Here is a 6934-nt window from a genome sequence, read left to right as displayed (position 1 = left end):
AATCAAAACTCGGGGTGTCATGTTCCGATACAGACCAATAAGCATAAACGAATACATTACAAGTCATATAACAAATATAAACATATGCAGACTTGTAAACAAAACAACTTGATGGTTCATCCATCTCATGCCCTTCCGCCACTACCTGTAATACAATTTAAAACTGAGTGGGTCAGGCTTGGGAGCCTGGTGAGCATATAGGGTTTTCAACCCACAATAAATATCATATTTAAGTTTCACCAACCAACAATAACCCAATTACCCATTCCCGTTATTCTCACTTTAATGTCCCTAAAACAACTAACATAAGGGACCTAATCTAGTAATTATTTTTAATAGGCCGGGACAGAAACTTTCGTTATAAATTCATAACTTCTTCGTTTGACGTCCGTTCTCGCCTAACTTTTTATCGTTTCGATACCAACAATGAGATCTTCGATTCTCATTTAGATTGCTTCGGCTAACAACCGCTCGATCTCAAATCGAGTAAAACAGGCTGTATACCGCTAAGCCGGAACTTCGATAAATCATAACTTCCTCATACGAAGTCAGATTTGGGCGTTCTATATATATTCGGAAACCTCGTTTCAATTACTACAACATTAACCAAATATATTAAGTTTATTTTACACTTAAATTTTGACGCTTGTTTTTATTCTTAATTAATCAAACCACATAATTAAGCAATTAAGCACAAAACACAAAATACTCAAATAATAAAATCTCATTATTTCAAAACGGGTTACAAAGGTTAACCTAGACTATTACATTGCTAAAAGTGGCAAGCCCAGAAACATAGGCGTTACACCATTGACATATTAATTCACTGCACCTGCCACGAAATCAACCATATGAATAAGTGAATTGAATCTAAGCAGAAGTCTCTTTTATCATTGAATCTAGTTGTCCTTTCTTGTTCTTCTTAGTTGTTAATTGTCTTTGTTTGAAAGTTAATTGATTGATTAAGTTTCTAGTGTTGCAAAACTAGAGAAACCCCCTCTTTTATTAATTGTTTTTAATTAGGTAATACTAGTACTTAATTTGATTGTTACCGTTCCCTGTGTTCGATACCCTACTTACTTAAACTAAACTACTATCGATAGGTACACAGCCTGCGTGTGTTTGTTTACATTTGAGTTTGTTAGGATTAAAACTAGTTCGTTTTACACACATCAAGTTTTTGGCGCCATTGCCGGGGAGCGGTTCTAACGATTATATTGTTTGCTGGTATTATCGATCCTTTGTGTTAGATCTTTCTTGCATTAAGTTACCTGTTTTCAGTTCTTATTGATTTTCTATAATTTTTCATTAAACTCGTCGAGTTTATTCTTAAAACTCGTCGAGTTTATTCTTTTGTAACAGTTTCGTAAATTCTTCGTTTTTGTTCGTTTTACGCTTGTTTTTCTGTTTTATTTCAGGTTTTTATGACCCGAGGCTCCAGTTCTACACCAATACCACCCGTAGACAATCCGGAGTTGATTATTCACAAACAAAGAGGAAAAGGGATCGAATCCGAAACATCCACGTTTGGTGAAGAATACAATCCCGATCAAGGAGGTAATATGGCCGACATCGCCGACATACCGATGGGAGATTACAAGAAGCGCATAAGAGATGGTACCGGGCTGGGACTCGTGCAACCAGCAATTCCAGCTACAGCCAATTTTGAGTTGAAAGGTCACATCCTCGCACAACTAAAAGACATTCCATTCCATGGAAAGGAGCACGAAGATGCCTACAAGCATATTGAAGAAGTTATGGACATTGCTGACTATTTCCATATGCCAAATGTACCTCGCGATATTGTCTTACTACAGATGTTACCGGTTACATTCAAAGGAGACGCGAAGGAATGGTTGAAATCTTTACCCCCGGATCCATTACAACATGACAAAAGATGCGCGAGGAGTTCATTGACCAGTTTTGCCCACCTTCTAAGATTGTAAAATTGAAGAAAACAATTGCTAACTTTGAGCAATTACTGGGAGAATCACTCTATGAGGCGTGGGAAAGATATAAGGGGTTAATAAGAAATTGCCCTCAAAACGACCTAAACGTGCAACAAGAGGTTTCTATCTTTTATGATGGCGTGAACGTCACAACTAGGCAATTATTAGACTCCCAAGGACCCCTCACGAAGAAAGCACCAGCTGTCATTAAAACATTGGTGGAAGAATTCTCCAAACATTCAAGAGAATATCATAATCCATGGAACGATACAGCTAGAGGCGTGGTTAACTCAGTTTCCAATGACATGGCAGCAATGATGGCCAAACTAGAAAGTATGGATCGTAGGATGACAAAGATGGATCAATCCATCCATGCCATAAGGGTGGGTTGCGACAATTGTAGCGGTCCCCATCTTACTAAGGATTGCGATCTTGATGGGAACGGCATCTGGAAGGCACAAGTTTGTTATTCGAGTGGCGATAGGTTTGATGATGATTGGCGAAAGCCCAAGAAGGAATGGCTCCCCTACGACGAGTACAAGAAGGAAAAGGAGGAAAAGTACATGCAAAAAGCACGCAGGTTTTATCAAAAAGAAGAACCGACGCAAGAGAAGAAGACGGATCTTGAAGCCATGTTAACTCGATTCGTTAGTGTTTCCGAGAAAAGGCACGACGAATCTGATGCAGCCATTAGAGATCAACAAAAGATGATGAAAGAGCATCGAACCATGATGATGGATCAACAAGCTCTGCTCTGGAATCAGCAAGCTTCAATCTTGAATATTGAAAAAGAGCTTGGGCAACTTGCCAAGCAATTTAACGAAAGAACACCAGGCGGGCTTCCTAGTGACACGGAAAAAAATCCCAAGGGCGCGCGTATTAACATAGTGACAACAAGGAGTGGGAAGATAGTCACACCCCTCACTCCAATCCCAAGTACAGATTAAAAAGAGGCAAAAGAAAAAGATCAAGAAAATCTGAATTTGCCAATAGTAGACAAAACTCATCGAGTTCTTAACAGAAACTCGACGAGTTCCGCACCTGATGAGCAAAACAATTCGAAAGCTGAGCCATTTAAGCCACCATTACCATTCTCGGGCCAAGCTCGACAGGAGAAGCAAAATGAAGACTACCAGAAGTTCCTGGAGCACATAAAGGCCCTACAAATCAACATTCCGTTCATCGAAGCAGTCGCGCAAATGCCAAAGTATGCAAAGTTCCTAAAAGAACTTCTCACAAATAAAAAGAAGATGGAGGAAGCATCCAAGGTAGTCTTAAATGAGAATTGTTCAGCCGCAATGTTAAACAAACTACCAAAGAAAAAAGGTGATCCGGGTAGCCTAACCATTCCTTGCCAATTTGGGAATTTAGCCACTAGCTATGCATTGGCCGATTCGGGGGCAAGTGTGAACCTCATGCCATACTATTTCTTTAAAAAGCTAAACCTTCCGGAACCGAGACCAATCCGAATGGCGATCCACTTAGCAAACAAGACGGTGACATTCCCGAGGGATATATGTGAAGATTTATTGGTAAAAGTCGATAAGTTTGTCTTTCCAGCAGATTTCATTGTGCTAGATATGAAGGAGGACCATCAAGTGCCAATAATCCTTGGAAGACCATTCTCGAATACCGCGGGTGCCATAGTAGACATACGAGACTCAAGGATTACCCTTCGAGTGGGGGAAGACTCGGTTATTTTTGTAATGGATCAGGCCATGAAACATTCAAAGTGTAGTGATGATACTGCCTTTTCAGTAGATGTCTTGGAAGAATTATTAGAAGAATGGAAAGAAGACGAAGCAAGCGAACACATTTCGACTTCAGAAGATGATTTTGATGCTGAGAGAGATTTAAAAGAATTAGAAAGACTTCTTGAAGAATCAAAATACGAAGAATTGATAAAGTCAACAGAGCAAAAAACTCGACGAGTTAATCACAATAACTCGACGAGTTTCTACGAAAAATCAGAATATGAGGAAACTTTTGTTCTAAACTCGTCGAGTCTAATTCCAGAACTCGACGTGTTTGGTGTTCAGAGCATACAATTGGAGCTGAAAACGTTACCAGAACACTTAGAATATGCATTTCTCGAAGAAGGTGAACAGAGGCCTGTGATCATTGCATCGGACCTCACCCCAATTGAAAAAGATCAATTAGTGAAGGTTTTGAAGAAAAGAAAGAACGCCATTGCATGGAAAATCACCGACATAAAGGGGATAAGCCCCTCTTATTGTTCTCATAAAATAATTCTTGAAGAAGGAGCAACGCCAGTGGTGCAACATCAAAGGCGTTTGAACCCAAATATACAAGAGGTAGTTAAGAAGGAGGTGGTAAAGCTATTGGATGCGGGGATCATTTATTCAATTTCCGATAGCCCGTGGGTAAGTCCCGTTCAAGTAGTGCCGAAGAAAGGAGGAATGACAGTCGTGGCGAATGAAAAGAATGAGCTTATTCCTACGCGAACGGTAACCGGTTGGCGAGTATGCATCAATTATCGAAAGCTAAACGATGTTACTTGCAAAGACCATTTCCCTTTACCCTTTATTGATCAAATGCTTGAAAGATTATCTGTTCATTGCTATTATTGTTTTTTAGATGGGTTTTCAGGATATTTCCAAATACCAATCGATTCGAATGATCAAGAAAAAACAACCTTCACTTGCCCTAGTGGAACGTTTGCATACCGACGAATGCCTTTTGGGTTATGCAATGCGCCTGCCACTTTTCAACGATGCATGACGGCAATATTTCACGATATGGTGGAGAAGTATATGGAAGTATTCATGGATGATTTTTCCGTGTTTGGTTCTTCTTTTGATAATTGTCTTACTAACCTTGACTTAATGCTTGCCAGGTGTGAAAAGACTAATTTAGTTTTGAATTGGGAAAAATGCTATTTCATGGTTAAAGAAGGCATTGTGTTAGGTCATAAAGTGTCCAAAGCGGGGATTGAGGTAGATCGAGCGAAAATTGACACCATTGCTAAACTACCACCACCAACCAATGTGAAGGGCGTTAGAAGTTTTTTGGGTCATGCGGGTTTTTACCGTCGTTTTATCAAAGACTTTTCTAAAATAACTCGACCTTTAACTCAACTACTTTTAAAAGATGCACCTTTTAATTTTTCAACAGAATGTTTAAATGCTTTTGAAATATTGAAAACAAAATTAATTAACGCCCCGATCATTATCGCCCCGAATTGGAATTTACCGTTTGAAATTATGTGCGATGCAAGTGATTTTGCCTTAGGTGTTGTGCTTGGTCAAAGAGTTGATAAACATTTTCAACCAATTTATTATGCTAGCAAGACCTTGAATACGACTCAAGAAAATTACACCACAACTGAAAAGGAATTATTGGCCGTGGTCTATGCTTTTGATAAATTATGTCCTTATCTTATATTGTCCAAAACCACTGTTTTTACTGACCATTCTCCAATTAAATTTTTATTTGCTAAGCAGGAAGCAAAACCAAGGTTGATCCGATGGGTGTTACTATTTCAAGAATTTGACATTGAGATCAAGGTCAAGAAGGGAATGGAAAATGTAGCGGCTGACCATCTCTCAAGATTAGAAAATCCAGAAAGGGATGCATCTGACCACAAGGGTATTGGGGATAGCTTTCCAGAAGAGTATTTGATGGTGATAATGGGAGAAGAACCATGGTATGCAGATATTGCGAACTTTTTAGCTGGGGACTTTCTTCCAAAAGGGCTCACTCATCAGCAGAAAAAGAAGCTCATGTCAGAAATTAAATATTATTTCTGGGATGAGCCATATCTTTTTAGGAGCTGTGCAGATGGGATCATAAGAAGATGTGTGTTTGGAAAGGAGATCCGCGACATTCTAGAGCATTGGCACAATGGGCCTATAGGAGGACATCATGGAGTTCAATACACTGCCAAAAAGGTGTTTGATGCAGGATTCTATTCGCCCACAATCTTTAAGGATGCTGCCACCTATGTGAGAGAATGTGACGCGTGCCAGCGATCGGGAAATATTTCTGCAAAGAATGAAATGCCTCAAAGAAGCATCCAAGTGTGTGAAGTCTTCGATGTGTGGGGTATAGATTTCATGGGACCATTTCCATCATCAAAAGGGCACAAATACATACTTGTGGCAGTGGACTATGTATCAAAGTGGGCTAAAGCACGAGCGCTACCAACAAATGACGCAAGGGTGGTGGTGAAATTTTTAAAGAATTTATTCTCTAGGTTTGGAGTACCGAAGGCGTTGATAAGCGATAGAGGGACCCATTTTGCCAATGAACAACTAGCAAGGGTTTTGCAAAAATATGGTGTATGCCATAGATTTTCAACACCTTATCATCCGCAAACGAATGGCCAAACTGAAATAACAAATAGAGCCCTCAAAAGAATTTTGGAAAGGTCGGTAGGCAACCACAGGAAAGATTGGGCAGATAAGTTAGATGATGCATTGTGGGCATTTAGAACTGCATTCAAGACACCTATTGGAACAACACCTTATAGATTGGTTTATGGAAAAAGTTGTCATCTACCAGTGGAATTGGAGCACAAAGCCTATTGGGCTTTGAAAACGTGTAATTTTCCCCCCAATGAGTTGCGTACCAATCGACTCTTGCAAATGAATGCCTTGGAGGAATTATGGAACGAGTCTTACACTAACTCGTTGATTTATAAGGATAAGACAAAAAAATGGCATGATGCGAGATTGAAAGGAACTAAGGAGTTTGAAGAAGGGCAAAAAGTACTTTTATATAACTCAAGACTCAAACTTTTTCCAGGAAAATTACGCACTCGTTGGACCGGACCCTTCACAATTAAACATGTTTTTCCATATGGGGTAGTTAAACTGTGGAATAAAGATGGAATAAGTTTCAAGGTAAATGGGCATAGGATCAAAAGATATGAGGAGGGCAGGCCAAAGGAAGTGGAAACTGAAGAAGGGCTTGATTTAGAGGCAACCGCTGCAATGTTGGGCGGAAAGGAGTCCAACTAAAGA

General features: G+C 39.6%; 1 non-coding gene across 1 annotated transcript; it reads right to left on the bottom strand.

Moving 5' to 3' along the window:
- Nucleotides 1-1945: 1945 nt before the first annotated feature.
- Nucleotides 1946-2052, bottom strand: LOC111916455 (small nucleolar RNA R71). Its single transcript, XR_002858524.1, has one exon. It is a non-coding gene; the product is annotated as a small nucleolar RNA R71 (small nucleolar RNA).
- Between the last annotated feature and the right edge of the window lie 4882 nt (nt 2053-6934).

Source organism: Lactuca sativa, chromosome 2, assembly GCF_002870075.4.
Source record: "Lactuca sativa cultivar Salinas chromosome 2, Lsat_Salinas_v11, whole genome shotgun sequence".
In the NCBI taxonomy this organism is placed as follows: Eukaryota; Viridiplantae; Streptophyta; class Magnoliopsida; order Asterales; family Asteraceae; genus Lactuca; species Lactuca sativa.
Note: the sequence above shows the minus strand (reverse complement) of the source record. Positions and strands in the feature narration are given on the sequence as shown.